Source organism: Ursus maritimus, unplaced genomic scaffold (genome assembly GCF_017311325.1).
Source record: "Ursus maritimus isolate PB19 unplaced genomic scaffold, ASM1731132v1 scaffold_8, whole genome shotgun sequence".
NCBI classification, from domain to species: Eukaryota; Metazoa; Chordata; class Mammalia; order Carnivora; family Ursidae; genus Ursus; species Ursus maritimus.
In genome coordinates, this window is record NW_024426996.1 from 25,964,234 (window position 1) to 25,979,698 (window position 15,465).

Consider the following 15,465-nt stretch of genomic DNA (forward strand, 5'->3'; position numbering starts at 1 on the left):
TGAGCATGGAATGTTTTTCCATCTTTTTGTGTCTTCTTCAATACCTTTCATAAGTGTTCCATAGTTTCTAGAGTATAGATACTTTACCTCATTGGTTAGGTTTATTCCAAGATACTTTATGGTTTTTTGGTGCTATTGTAAATGGAATCGATTCCCTAATTTCTCTTTCTACAGTTACATTGTTGGTGTATAGGAAAGCAACTGATTTCTGTGCATTGGTTTTGTATCCTGCCACATTACTGAATTGCTGTATGAGTTCTAGTAATTTGGGTGTGGAGTCTTTTGGGTTTTCCACATAAAGTATCATGTCATCTGCGAAGAGAGAGAGTTTGACTTCTTCTTTTCCAACTAGAATACCTTTTATTTCTTTTTGTTGCCTGATTGCTATTGCTAGGACTTCTAGTACTATATTGAACATAGTGGTGAGAGTAGGCATCTCTGTTGTGTTCCTGATCTTAAGGGAAAGGCTCTCAGCTTTTTCCCATTGAGAATGATATTCTCTGTGGGCTTTTCAAAGATGGTTTTTATGAAATTGAGGAATGTACCCTCTATCCCTACACTCTGAAGAGTTTTAATCAGGGAAGGATGCTGTATTTTGTCAGCTGCTTTTTCTGCATCAACTGAGAGAACCATATGATTCTTGTCTCTTCCTTATTAATGTGTTCTATCACACTGATTGATCTGTGAATGTTGAACTGCCCTTGCATCCCAGGGATGAATCCCACCCAGTCGTGATGGATAACCCTTTTAATGTACTGTTGGATCCTATTAGCTAGAATCTTGTTGAGAATTTTGGCATCCATATTCATCAGGGATATTGGTCTGTAATTCTCCTTTTTGATGGGGTCTTTGCCTGGTTTGGGGATCAAGGTAATGCTGGCCTCATAGAATGAGTTTGGAAGTTTTCCTTCTGTTTCTATTTTTTGAAACAGCTTCAGGAGAATATTATTTCTTCTTCGAATGTTTGGTAGAATTCCTCAGAGAATCCATCAGGCCCTGGACTCTTGTTTTTTGGAAGGTTTGTGATCACTGCTTCAATATCGTTACTGGTTATTGGTCTATTTAGATTGTCAGTTTCTTCCTGTTTTAGTCTTGGTAGTTTATAGGTTTCCAAGAAGGCATCCATTTCTTCCAGCTTGCTTAATTTATTAGCATATAGTTGTTGATAATAATTTCTAATAATTGTTTCTATTTCCTTGGTGTTAGTTGTGGTCTCTCTCCTTTCCTTCATAATTTTATTAATTTGGGTCCTTTCTCTTTTCTTTTGGATAAGTCTGGCAAGTGGTTTATCGATCTTATTAATTCTTTCAAAGAACCAGCTTCTAGTTTCATTGATATGCTCTGCTGTATTTCTGGTTTCTAATTCATTGATCTCTGCTCTAATCTTAATTAATTCTCTTCTTTTGCATGGCTTAGGCCTCCTTTCTTGTTCCCTCTAAAATTCTTTAAGGTATAAATATAGATGGTATATTCTAGATTTTTCTGTTCTTTTGAATGAGGTTTGGATGGCTGTGTATTTATCCTTTAAGACTGCCTTTGCAGTATCCCATAGGTTTTGGACCGATGTGTTTTCGTTCTCATTGCTTTCCGTAAATTGTTTAAGTTCTTTGATTTCTTGGTTGACCCAAACATTCTTTAGCAGGATGGTCTTTAGCTTCCAAGTGTTTGAATTTCTTCCAAACTTTTTCTTGTGATTGAGTTCCAGTCTCAAAGCATTGTGGTCTGAGAATATGCAGGGTATAATCTTAGTCTTTGGTATCTGTTGAGACCTGATTTGTGACCCGGTGTGTGGTCTATTCTGGAGAAAGTTCCATGTGTGTTCGAGAAGAATGAGTATTCTGTTGTTTTAGGGTGGAATGTTCTGTATATATCTATGAGGTCCATTTGGTCTGGTGTGTTATTCAAAGCTCTTGTTTCTTTGTTGATTTTCTGCTTAGATGAACTGTCTATTGCTGAGAGTGGAGTGTTGAGGTCCCCTACTATTAACGTATTATTATCTATATGTCTCTTTATTTTGGTTAACAGTTGGCTTATGTAGTTGGCTGCTCCCCTGTTGGGGGCGTATATATTCATAATTGTTAGATCCTCTTGTTGGATAGACCCTTTAAGAGTGATATAGTGTCCTTCTATCTCTAACTATAGTCTTTAGCTTAAAATCTAATTTGTCTGATATGAGAATTGCTACCCCAGCTTTCTTTTGAGGGCTGTTGGCATGAAAAATTATTCTCCATCCCTTCACTTTCAGTCTGGATGTATCTTTAGGTTCAAAATGAGTCTCTTGTGGACAGCATATGGATGGGTCATATCTTTTTATCCAGTCTTCAACCTGGTGGCAATTTATGGGAGCATTTAGGCCATTCGTGTTGAGAGTGATTATTGAGAGACATGATTTTAATGTCATCATGTTGCCTGTGAAGTCCTTGTTTCTATAGATTGTCTCTGTAAATTTCTGATCTATATCACTCTTGGAGTCTTTCTCCTTTTATAGAACCCCCTTTAATATTTCTTGTTGGGCTGGCTTGGTGGTCATTTAGATGGATTTCAAGGAATTAAATGTTTCCTGCAGTAAATATCTGTTAGAGTGAGTGTAATTGGGCAACCTCAGATAAGTCATTCACCTCTCTGAGTCATGTATTTTAAAAATGGTGGTAACAACAGTTCCCTGTTGCATCCAAGAGTTGCTTTAAAAAAAAAAAAAACAACAAAAACTAAAGAGTGTGAAAGCCCACTGTGAACTGCAAAATACTATATGCTTTTGTTGACATTAACCAAATTTATGATTATTGTTTTTTTTTTTTTTTTTAAAGATTTTTTATTTATTTATGTGACAGAGAGACAGCCAGCGAGAGAGGGAACACAGCAGGGGAGTGAGAGAGAGGAAGAAGCAGGCTCCCAGCGGAGGAGCCCGATGTGGGACTCGATCCCGGAACGCCGGGATCACGCCCTGAGCCGAAGGCAGACGCTTTTAACGACTGCGCTACCCAGGCGCCCCTATGATTATTGTTTTATTTATAATTTGCACTCTGCATTCATTTAAAATAAATTTGAGACATAATGAAATACAGATAATTAAAATAGAAAATAAAATACAAAACCATCTAGGGGAAAGAGAACACAAACACTTAAGTCCTAAACTAAAATAGTGTGGTGGAAACTGCCTTAGCAAACAGCTAAATTACAATTCCTTCTTTGCAGTTAGATGTGGCCACGTGGGTCCTAGTAAATGGAAGTGATCTCTGCCACTTACATAACTGACTCATAAAGCCTCCCACAGTGTGTTTTTCACACCATAACCCATTCACAAAGGGTGGAATGGTGACCTGAAGACCAGAGTGATCTTGGAAGCCATGTGTTGACTATGGTAGAGGTGTGTTAGCCTAGAATATATGTGTGAGGAGCAGATAGATCCTTTCTTTCCTCCAAAGGCAATAGAAGTACCTGCCCTGGGCTGTTCTCTGAGTGTGTAGTGAACCTCTGCTGATATCATATTTTGGATCTGTTTGCTGTAGTAGTTTAGTTCAACTGATACATATAGTTACTGTATTTGAGTATTCAGCTTTCAATATTTCTGAACCACAGACTGCTAAAATTGGGAAGCATCTTAGAGATCTAGTCCATACCACTCATTTTTCAGGTTATCATCTTTCTCTGTTAATCCTGCAGTGTCTCCAGGTTGCCTTCATAATGAAATTCAAAATCTTTAACGTGGTTCACAAAATATGTTCGGATTTCTCCCTATTTTTCCACCTTGTTTCTTGACACTTTTTATTTTGCATACTTCTCCAATTAAACAGAAAAACTTGCCTTTCCTCTAATTTTCTCATTTATGTGTTTCTTGCTCTCCCTGAACTCCTTCCTTTTTTTCTTGCCTATTTTGAGATTATCTCAACTATCACCTCTGGAAAGCTTTTCCTAATTCTCCCTACCCTCCTAACTAACTATTTATCTTATATTTTCTTGTGTTTTCCCACAGCACTCCATGCTGTTCCTCTAACACTTACTTTGCTCTATTGTAATCGTTGGTTTGATTTAGGGACTTGTTAACTAGGCAGGAGTTCACTGATGGCCGAAGACTTTCTTTGAAAATCTTTGTATCCCTAGTTTCTACCACAATACCTAGAATGTTTTTCAAATAAGTGAGCAAATCATTTCAGCAATATTTATTGATGAAGCACATGCTTCACATGTGCCAGGCTCATTAAGTGCTGGGGATCCAAAAATTGACAAGGCCCCTATCTTCATAGAGATTATAGTCTAGTGGAGGAGACAGACATCAATCAATCAAACAACAAAAAATATAACCTTGGTAAATGCTGCACATACACACATATCAGCCATTAATAATGTTCCAGTCTGACTTCTCAGCACTTGAATACAAGAAATTTACAATTTGGCACTCAAAATTGTTGTAGTTTCAGATGTTGCAAAATTATTGAATCCTATAAGTAATAGTCATACCTATCACATATTGAGCCCTTATTATGGGTGAGGCACTTCAAAAGGATTATCACATTAAGATCTTATTGAATATTCAGGAAAACCCCTCAGTTATAGACTATTATTACAGAGGAATGAATTTATAATTATGGTCTCTAGACCAAACTCAGAATCAGAACCATCTACCCAAAATTGTAGTCAGGCACAGGTTGGGTTAGTTTTCAGCCATGACTTGTACCAAGCTCTGATCTTGGTAACACCAAGGTTGTCTGGAATTGATCTACAACTTGATTTTCTTCACAAAGGGAATTAAAAAGTGAGGTACTTCTCAGATCTGGTGAAATTTCAACTCCAAAATCATTGGCATCTGACTATGAGCACTTGGGGAAGCTTGGGAATGTGTACCTCCACATGGGGGTTTACTACATGTTTCCTCCCCCACCTTTCTTTTCTTTTTTCCCCCACTTTCTCCATACAATTATCCCCTGCTTTCAGATGGGGAAGTTGGGGCTTAGTTGGGGATAATAAGAGCTATATCCAGAGGTGTGATGTGATTTGCCCAAATTCAACTATGAAAAGTAAAGAAAGCTCTGTTTTCATATATATAAGAATCAATGGCTTATAGAGACAGTTAGAAAAAATATAGGCTTATAATGTCAGATATTTTTTTTAAAAAGGAGGCACTCGAATTTTTCAGGTGATACATTTCTGGCCTTTAATTGTAGAAGAAATGGTTTGGAATTTTATGACTGTTCATTCATTTACATATGGGGGTCGAAATGTTCCATAAGGACACTGTCCTTCCTTTGGAGTAGAATGAAACAGATATACCAGCAAATATAGGAAAAGTATTAATTGCTATTATAGAATAGCTATTACATATTATGAAAATGCATAGAAGGTGGTACCTGTATTTCCATGGATGGTCAGGAACAATGTTACTGAGGAGGTGACATTTGATCTGGTCTCCTTAGTTTGAGTAGAAATTCATGGAACTGAGAGAGAGAAGGAACTGAGAGAAGCAGAAGTACGGAGTGTGCAAGAGCTTGGAGGTGTTACAGGGCATATAGGAAAAGAGCAAAGAGTTGAGTTTGCTTGTTATAGAGGATGCTGGGAGCATGGTGGTGGTGAGAGAGTGGCCAGAGGGAAGGTAGACCAAATCACAGAAGGCTTTGTAGGCTATGACTAGAACTGCAGATATAATCTTATATAAAATATAAAATGTGAGGTTAATTAAAACATTTAAGATAGGGAAAGACATAAATATATTGGTTTTTTCAAATGGTAACAGTGAAGATAGGAAAGCAGAATTGCTTTACAAAGGATCTTGTCAAGAAAAATTTAGGAGATAGAAGCTACAAGAATGGATGGCAAAAATAATTTAGGGGAGAGGAAGAACTGGAGCTGTGCTTTCCAATAGGATAGCCACATGTGACTATTTAAATTAACATTAAATCCAGGAAAAATTCATTTCCTCAGCCACACTAGCCACATTTCAAATGCTCTATAACTATGAGTATCTTGGACACCATATTGGACAGCACAGAAACATTTACATCATCACAGAAAGTTCTATAGGACAGCATTGGACTAAAGACTGTTTTAAATTTGGGGAGTGAATGACAATGGCACTTATCAAAGTAGGGAATATAAGAGAAAGTTTGAAAGAAAAGAAAAGAACTTCCATTTTGACACAGTGCACTTAAGATGTTGTTGGACATCCAGGTGAAAATGTTAAGCAAGCTGTTGGAAGTTAGGTCTGATACTCAGGAGAGAGGCAAGGATTAGAGACAGATATTTCAGGGCCTTCAATTTATAAGTACAGGCTGAAGCCATGGAAGTGGTTTGAGAAGAGGACCAGGAATACCCCATAGTTCTCCCTCACTTAAAGGAAAGCAGAGAAATAGTAACACAGTATGAAAAGTGATCCAAGGAGGAGCAATCTGAAAAGCCAGAGAATTCTGAGGGAGTGATAAAGTCAATAATGACAAATCGGGCAAAAATGTCCAAAGCTGGGGTGCCCGGGTGGCTCAGTTGCTTGGGGTTCTCTCTCTCTCTCTTCTTTTGCCCCTCCCCCCCCACATGAGTGCATGTGAGAGCACACACACACACACTCTCTCTCTTTCTCTCTCTAAAATAAATAAATAAAATCTTTCAAAAAATGTCCAAAGCCTTAGAGCATCCAAATAGGATTTGCCCTCAAAAGACTCCTCTGGTTTTGGAGGTCAGGAAGTCATTTGTAATCTTGCCTCCAGTGGTTTCAATGAGTGGTGGGAGAAAAAGCCAGATTTCAGCAGAGCTGGGATGAAATTGGTGTATTGGCGGGGAGGGGTGGTATAGGAGAGATCAGCTCTCCCTTCTTCAAGAAGTTTGACTGTGAGGATGGCAAAGAGAGATAATTATCTGGAGGGACAGGAAAGGATAATTTTTTTTTTAACCTGTAAGGAAGGAATGGGTGGAGTGGAAAAGACTTAAATGGCCTTGGAGTGAAAGTATAAGTACTGAGCCAAGTGTCAGAGATAGTGGAAGGAAAGATGGGTGAACCTTGGGAAGGGAAAAAAGATATTACTATTTTTCAGAGCCAGAATGGAAGGAAAGAATGATTAATAGTTGGGGGTGGAAGTAGAGAAATTTGGAACTGTTCACAGTTAGTTTTATAATGTTTTCAACTATGATTTATAGATGATACAGAAGCATTATGTATGTGGCTAATGTTGAACCTTGATAAAAGCCAAAGGCATGTCAACAGTATGTAACTAAATTCGTATGATTTTGTATTGGGAGAAGCTAATGAAGTCTAAATGGACAATTTTCCAGACTGGAGTGACTTAAAGTAAATCCACTAGGCTAGCTTCTGGTATGTCTGTGTCTAAATTGACTTCTGTAGAGCAGGTAATAATCAGCTCAGAGTTGAATTTTGTGGTAAATAAGCTCCAAGAAAGACAAAATTAATAAATGGATAAGTCTGTACTTTACACATCAGAATCAAACTGCAGAGCACCAAATACAGAAAATAAAAGAAAACCTAAAACACTAACAGAGAAGAAAAAAACATTAACTACAAGGGTTGGTAATTAGATTAGGTTGGCAACCCACTTCTCAGTAGCAACAGAAGACAGAAGAAAGAAGGGAAATATCTTTAAAGAAAACATAGTTGCCAATCTAGTATACCCAACTAAACTATGACTTAAGGGCAAAAGTAAAATGAAGACATTGAAAAGTAATCTTGAAAGAATTTAGTAGTTAAGCATTCTCATGGAAATATTACTCAAGGACACACTTTAGGAATAAAGACTTGTGAATGTATAGAAGGAGAATATGAGAAGCAAGAGGCAATGTGATAGAGAGAAATTGGAAAACAAACTGAGGGCTTCAGAGGGGAGAGGGGTGGGGGACTGGGATAGGCTGGTGATGGGTATTAAGGAGGGCACATAGTGCATGGTGCACTGGGTGTTATATGCAAATAATTAATCATGGAACATTGCATCAAAAACTGGGGATGTACTGTATGGTGACCAATATAACAAAATAAAAATTATAGAAAAAAAAGAAATTGGTAAGTATGGCAATATCTAAATATTCACTAACTCTATATATTCACTAACTCTATAAAACAATATAAACAGTACTGATTAGTTTAAAGACAAAACAAGTGGAGGTAATATACTAAACAGTAATAATGTGTAAAATAGGAGGAATGTTAGTAGAGTGAAAAGTTCTGCAGACCTTTTATTACCCAGGAAGAAGAGAGAGAAATTGTTTCCAATTTAAGTCAAATTATGCATGTGGAAAACATATGGATAACCACTAAAGTTATAGAAATAGAATATATAAACTTCATAATATAATTTAAAAAACATTTAAAAAAAGAATATATAAACTTCAAATATACAAAATTCAAATAACTCAAAAATCTGAAAACAAAAAAGATCAAACTTAAGCCAAACAAGAGAATAGAAAAAGAGAGTTGTAGAGAATTTTTCATATTGTGCCTACTGGCTCTTTTTTATCTTACTTTAAAATTGTTTCACTCTCAGTTGTGAATGTCTTTGAGTTTATGGGGTTAGGGAAAAGGGAGACTATGCAGTTTCCTCCATACCTATGACATGCCAGCCAGCATAGCACTAAATATTAGTGTCACGTAGGGTCATTTTGGTGGTGAAATGATCGTATGCATAGAAATTCCAACAGAATTAAGAGAAATCTATTAGAACTGAAAAGAGGTCAACAAAGTTTTAGGAGTTTTAGGTATACGACCTATTTATAAAAATCAATAGTATTTTCCTGTGCAATTATCAACTAGAAAATATAATTGAAATAAGATGCTATTTATAATATCACCCAAAATGAATAAATATCTAGAAACCAACCTAAAACAGAAAGCCAATATCTTTGTGGAGAAATATTCAAAGCTCCATTAAAAACATAAAAGAAGTTTTGAATAAATGGATAGGTTAATTTAATGTGGTACAGATGTCAATTTTCCTCAAACAAATCTACAAGCTCAATAAAATTCCAGTCAAAATTCCATTTATATTTTTTGAAGAAAAACTCCTTATAAAATCTGGGAAAATGAAAGTCTATGAATAGCTAAGCCACATTTGAAAAAGAAGAGAAAAGAGAGAGGATTTACTCTATTGGATATTAAGACACTTGACAAATATGTGGTTTAAAATTAAAAAAATATTTTTTTTAAATTATTGGTTATGGAACAGACAAACTGATCAGTGAAATAGAATACAGACTCAGGAATTGAACTGTGTATATGGGGAATTTATATAGCTGACAGATAAAATGACATATTAAAAAAAGATGAAAAAACAGATTACTTTAGTGTCACTGGAAAATTCCTCACACAGGCAGAAGAAATCTGGATCCCTGTTTTACTCTGTGTAAGAGGCAATTTTGCATGAATTAAAGACATCATTGTGGGGGCGCCTGGGTCGCACAGTCGTTAAGCGGCTGCCTTTGGCTCAGGGCGTGATCCCAGCATTCTGGGATCAAGCCCCACATCAGGCTCCTCTGCTAGGAGCCTGCTTCTTCCTCTCCCACTCCCCCTGCTTGTGTTCCCTCTCTCGCTGGCTGTCTCTATCTCTGTCAAATACATAAATAAAATCTTAAAAAAAAAAAAGACATCATTGTGCAGGTTAAAACGTCTAAATCTAAAGGATATGAAAAGGCAATATAAAGAGGGAAGTCTGAATGGCTAACAGAGTTATAAAGAGCAACCTCGAATGTTGTCATCAGAGATGTCAAAGCGACAGTGAGATGCCATTTTAAAAAGCTACCAGAAGAGCAAACATTAGGAATTACATACAAAGTGTAGGTCAGCATATGTAATGGTACTTTAATGTAATGTAATGATACTTTAACGTTCTTCCATGTATGTGTGGAGTGGTTATGTTCATTGCTGTTACGCCCTATGGCCTGGCAGATTCTTGGGTGTTTATCCCAGAGAATTTCTTGCACATATCTATGAAGATACATATAAGTAATGTTAAAATAGTAAATAATGTGTGTGTTAGACCTGATGAAAGCATGAAATATTTGAAGAGAGGAGAAAATAGGGCGGCGGTTGGTGAGATGTCTGTAAGCTTGTTATTCTTTCTTTTGGGTTTGAGTTTTGAGGGAAGGCTATAAAACCATCTGGATAGGTATGGGGCAATCAAAGTGACTGGGCTATTTGTGCAGATTTTTATGCAAAGTCTTGCCTTTGGCCTGAGCCACATCTAACATGGTGAGAGAAGGAAATAAACACAGGTGGAGGATGGTGTCTAGAGAAATGACCCTGAGATCTTGTGGCTGATTCCACACCACAGATGATGTGGGGGCAATGAGACGACTGGAGACATGGGCTCAGGACAGAGAGGCAGCAATGTGTGGGGACTTCCTGAGAACGAACCAATGGCTGTGTCTACTGACTTCTGCATGATGCTCTGTAGGTCCAGGAGTGCTCAGCCGCATGTCAGGAGATGCCATCATAGAATTCCCAGGGGCCAAACCATAGCCAACTATTTCATAAACCCAGATACCAAGAAAAGGCATGAAGACCTACAGGTGAGGAATGTAAGCACCCCTTCCTCTGATAGTTAAAATCACATAATTTCCCTCATACCCACAGATAACATATTGGAGAGGAGAAAGGGGAAAAGGAGGCAGGCTACAAAGATGAGTAACTTACCCCAAAGAGAGTTAACCTGAAAGAAACGGTTAAGCAGGAAGAGATGTCTTTAATTGGCATGGGCGATTAGAGCAGTTTTAAAATAACAAGATGCTGCGCTTCCCCCACCACCACCACCCCCCCCCCCCCCCCCCCCGCATCTCTGGGTGTGAAGTTTGTGCCATGACCTTGTTACGTCGCCATATGAATTGTCATTGCACCAAATTAAGTATGTGATTCAGGCAGTTCTTTTTCACACTTGATCTAAACAGATGGAAACCCTGTGGAGCAAATTACAGGATGATTCAGAGCAGGAAACACACTTTCTCAAGGAAACAAGAATCATAAGGCCATGGTAATCGTGTGTAATGGGTTCACCCACGACTATTAAACAGGGACCGGTGTGGGATAAAAGCAGCTTCTATGACTCTTAATGGTTTTGACAAGCCGAGAAACTTGAGTCAGCCTCACTCAGGTGATTTCAGGACTCCAGTGGCATTCCTCATGTCCCCGCTTTTTTTTTTTTTTTTAAATCTCCCAACAGATACTACCTTTTGCTTTATCAGCTCTTGGCTAATGACTCTTTTTTCCCCCTTAAAATGCATGTACCTTGATTTAACACTGATTTAAAGCAATCCCCCTCTTTTTATTTTGTCACCAAATTTTCCTCTAGTTATTTCTTCCTACTGTGTTTTGAGTAATAATGTCTACCAGCAGGGAGAACTTATTATAAGATAGTTGTTTCTCATTCTTAATTAATCGAAAATCTAGAACAGTTCAATTTAAAACTTCTGGTCTGCTTCTAGAGCTAGCCACTACCACTTCACCGCCTTAGTATATTCTAGGCTTACGGTTTCCCTTTATGCTCATTTATCACTTCTGGGTCCTCCAAAATGGAGACATAGTAGATGAAGAAGCCAGTACAGTGCAGTTTTGGTGAAAGAACTGACTGGTAATTGAATGAGTTAACATCCTACTTTTGTTTTTCACTTAGAATGAAACTGAGCCTCATTCATTTCAAAGATAATAAGACTTTCTGCATTATTGTGGGAAAATTTAGATGGTTCAATATGCGTAACAGTGAGGAAGGGGAAACTAACCATTTAATTTCCATTATTTAGGGTTATTTTACCCTAGTTTTATCTAACTTAAGCTCTGTAAGCAAGAAGGCTCCAAATAAGAATGAAAGGTAAAGTTAATAGTTATTTGAGTAGTTTAAGTAAATTCTTTGGTGGAATTCCTCCCAGAAAGTGAGAAAGTGAATGACTCAAGTGAGTAACAGATGTTTCTCAAAGTAAGGTAGTTTCCAGTTCTTTAACAAATCAGCTGAGGGATCATTAAACAAATTTTGGTGATAGATCATGGATCAGTTTCCCAGGGCTGCTGTAACAAAGTACCACAAACTGAATAGCTTAAACAACAGAAATTCATTGTCTCGTAGTTCTAGAGAAGTCTGAAATCAAGGTGTCAGTAGGGCCATGGTCTCTCAGATCTGTAGTGGACAGTCCTTCCTTGCCTCTTCCAGCTTCTGCTCTGTGTCAGCAATCCTTGGCATTCCTAGGCTTTAGGTGAATCACTCCAATCTCTATTATCAGATGCCTATCTTCTCCCTGTGTATCTTTACCTCATCTTCCTTCTGTGAGTGTTGGGTCCAAATTTCCTCTTTTTATTTTTTAAAAATATTTGAGAGAGAGAGAGAGCAAGCACGAGCTGGGGGAGGGGCAGAAGAAAAGGGAGGGGGACAAGCAGACTCCCTACTGAGCAGGGAGCTGGATGTGGGGCTTGATCCCAGGACCTGAGATCATGACCTGAGGCAAAGGCAGCCACTTAATCCCCAGGACCCTGAGATCATGACCTGAGCCAAAGGCAGCCATTTAATTGACTGAGCCACCCAGGTGCTCCTCCCCTTTTTATAAGGGCACCAGTCTTATTGGATAAGGGACCCATCCTGTTCCAGCATGACCTTATCTTAACCAATTAGACCTGCAACAACCCTGTTTCGAAATAAGGTCACATTCTAAGGTATTGGGAGTTAGAGCTTCAACATATGAATTTTGTGGGACACAATTCAACCCATACCAAGGAGAAAGTTAGAATTCTAAAGGAAAGAAATTGCTAACTCATGGCCAGAGAACCTTGATAAGTTTGTATATTCTGTTTTCTTTCAGCCTGAGTCAATAAATTTGGGGGTTCAACTGAGCCTTTGGGTATTCATTGCTGGTTGGAGAGGGGTTTGGAAGCTGGGCAGGTCTATCAGAAGTATAATTCCTTTCCAGAGGTGGCTTGGCATATGGAGCTTACCAGGGATAAAGGTAGTGGTAATGTGTGGGTGAGCCAGCAGGCGAGGTAGACAAGTCCAGATGCAAGTTGAAAAGAACCTTTCTATTTTGGACTCACTTCCCAACACATAGAAAGCAGTTCCTACTGGACCCAGGGAGAGTGCCTTCTCAATAGAATGTGACTTTCTCCTTCCAGAGTCACAGATTTATGAATTTTCCTGTTGGTTTCTTTATTTTCATCTCCCTAGTTGCTCAGAGGAAAATCAGGATAATTCTGACAGTAGAACTTTCAACCTAAGGCCTTTTATTGCTCCTGGGTTTGTGGTTTTGGGTATTACTCATACATTTACATCCACAAAGTAACCCTGAGTTGTTGAAATGTGGTCATTAATTAATCAAGTAATCTAAGTAAAACCTTCCCTGTTAGGCATTTCTTGTATCATTTTTCCAGTGCATTTTGAAACTGGATTTCCAATAATTTTCTGATCATGAAGGATCCTCTGGCTTCAGACTCATAGTAGAAAAGTTCATGGGAAGCCTAGGGTGTTAACTTCTTTCCTGGCTGTATTCCAGCTGGTTTTAAATTGCTCTGCTTGCTTTGGCTTCCCCACATTCCCTCTTTATGTGGGTGTCATAGGAACCTTCCACTAGTGTCCAGTAAAAGTCACCCCTTCCCTCTCAATCTTGCTACAAAAGGTTGGAAAAAACCTGGTGGTAATCTTACCTTAAAACTCAGGCCAAAGGATAGGCAGAGGTAACTGGAGGGGGAAGTGAGGCGTGCTGGTCGTTTTTCACACTAACTGTTTTGTGAGGAACAATCAGGAAAGAGCTCCACAGAGGGAATGGCCCTTTATGTAGTGAGCCCTCTGGAGGAAATACGAGTCCCATGAGAATTTGAGGTTCACCTAGAGGTTTAAGAAAGGATTAGCAATTAATGTGTGCTACCAGCCAAAGGCAAAAAGGAAGTTATTCTTGCGTTGTGGGTGGCCAATGTCCAGAGAGCTATGGGGTTATTAAGAAAAACAAAGAAGGGATTATTTCTAAGTAAACAGCTGTGCTATTAAGTCATCCAGGTAAGCAATGAGCACTTAGGGGGATGTTTAAATGTAGAGAGCATCACACCTCTCATAATATATTTTTGTTAAAAAATTATCTTTACTCCCCTTTATAATTATGAAGCTAATACATGCACATTGAAGAATAATCAGACTGTATGGGAAAAAAATTAAGGAACTTAGAAAAAATATGCTATTAACCTTCTACCACAATTATTTTCATCATTGCGCATTACTAACCTTCTAGTTTTTGTCTAATGCTTTCATTTTCCTTGAGTTGTAATCTGCTTAATATTAAATCATAAACATTTTCCCGTGTTGTTACATAGTCTGTATCATTATAATTTTACATGGCAATATAGTAGTTTATCGTATTATGTATGTTAAACCATTTTCCTATGGTGAGATATTAGGAAACATGTACTTTTATGGGTAAGTTGAATTATATTCTTCATAGATGGTATTTTGATTCATTGCATTTGGGGGGAATACATTTTCTAGGAACCATCTTGGGTTCATTAGACATAAGAATTCATTAAAAATGAGAATTACCCAGTACCTGTTCCACCAGCCATTTTTAGAAGTTGGTTCCATGGAGTTAGTATTCTAAAAAAAAAAAAAAGAAAGAAAGAAAAAGAAAGGAATGGAAAGTGCTTTTTGGGTGTCAAAGTGAGTCAAAGAGAAATTTAAGGCATTAATAGAGAGATTAGTGACCAAAATAACGTATTTCTGTGTTCTGGATAAGAAGGCATTCGGCATGGTCTGTGCGAGATGAAGCCAGCATTCCAAGTAGAAATGCAATAATGTTAAGAAAACTTTTCTTGGCATTATAAGCTCACACATGTACTTTTATATGCTGCAAAGTTGAAAAAAAGTTAAAATTCTGAAGTATTGAGGCCACAGCTATAAAAAATTAAGGTTTTAAACTAGATTTATGAAAGTAAGAAAATATATGTTATGGTATGCTAAATGCTGTTCTAAATAGTGCTTTTGCATGCTGGCAAATGTTCTACTTCTGCCAATGTGAACAATTATTTTTGCTGGCCAAAACAGTTCAAACAAAAACAGAAGTAAACCACCATTTCTTAACATAGTAAAGTTGAAAATTTCAAACATTTAATGGAAATTATTTTCACATTTAGTTCACTGGTATTCAAAGGAAGTAGTAGGAATTCCATAAAAGTTTGTGTTTATGACAAAAGTAAATTGCTAGTGTAAAGCTATTTGGAGGTTAGAGGTATGATAAATGGAGATGGTTTAGAAAGAAACAAGTATATCTATTTTAAAAATATTATTATTAGCTTCTTTCTTCTTTGGCCCTCACAGACTGTGTAAGGGTCTGAAAAGGATGCGGTAAGTGGACTACAAATATTCATTCTTTTTTCGTGTTTAACAAAAACTGAATTGTTCTCAGTGAGTTCCATGGATCCAGCTAAAATATTTCCCCAGGCTGGATAATAGTTTGGGATAGTGACGTGACATTTTCAGCTGATGAAATAATTGACAAAATCTCGTAGATTCTACTTCTTTATTC

At 37.6% G+C, this 15,465-nt stretch overlaps 1 long non-coding RNA gene across 7 annotated transcripts in view; it reads left to right on the top strand.

Moving 5' to 3' along the window:
* Positions 1–15,465, top strand: part of LOC103665302 — a 150,385-nt gene that overhangs the window by 48,663 nt on the left and 86,257 nt on the right. The window contains exon 6 of one of the 7 annotated variants that reach the window (XR_005833448.1): positions 2,832–2,865. The exons of 5 other annotated variants lie outside the window; for them this stretch is intronic. This is a non-coding gene — a long non-coding RNA (uncharacterized LOC103665302). Of the gene's footprint in view, positions 1–2,807; positions 2,866–15,465 lie in introns of those variants that run through there. One more of the 7 variants, XR_005833447.1, reaches the window with a different exon arrangement.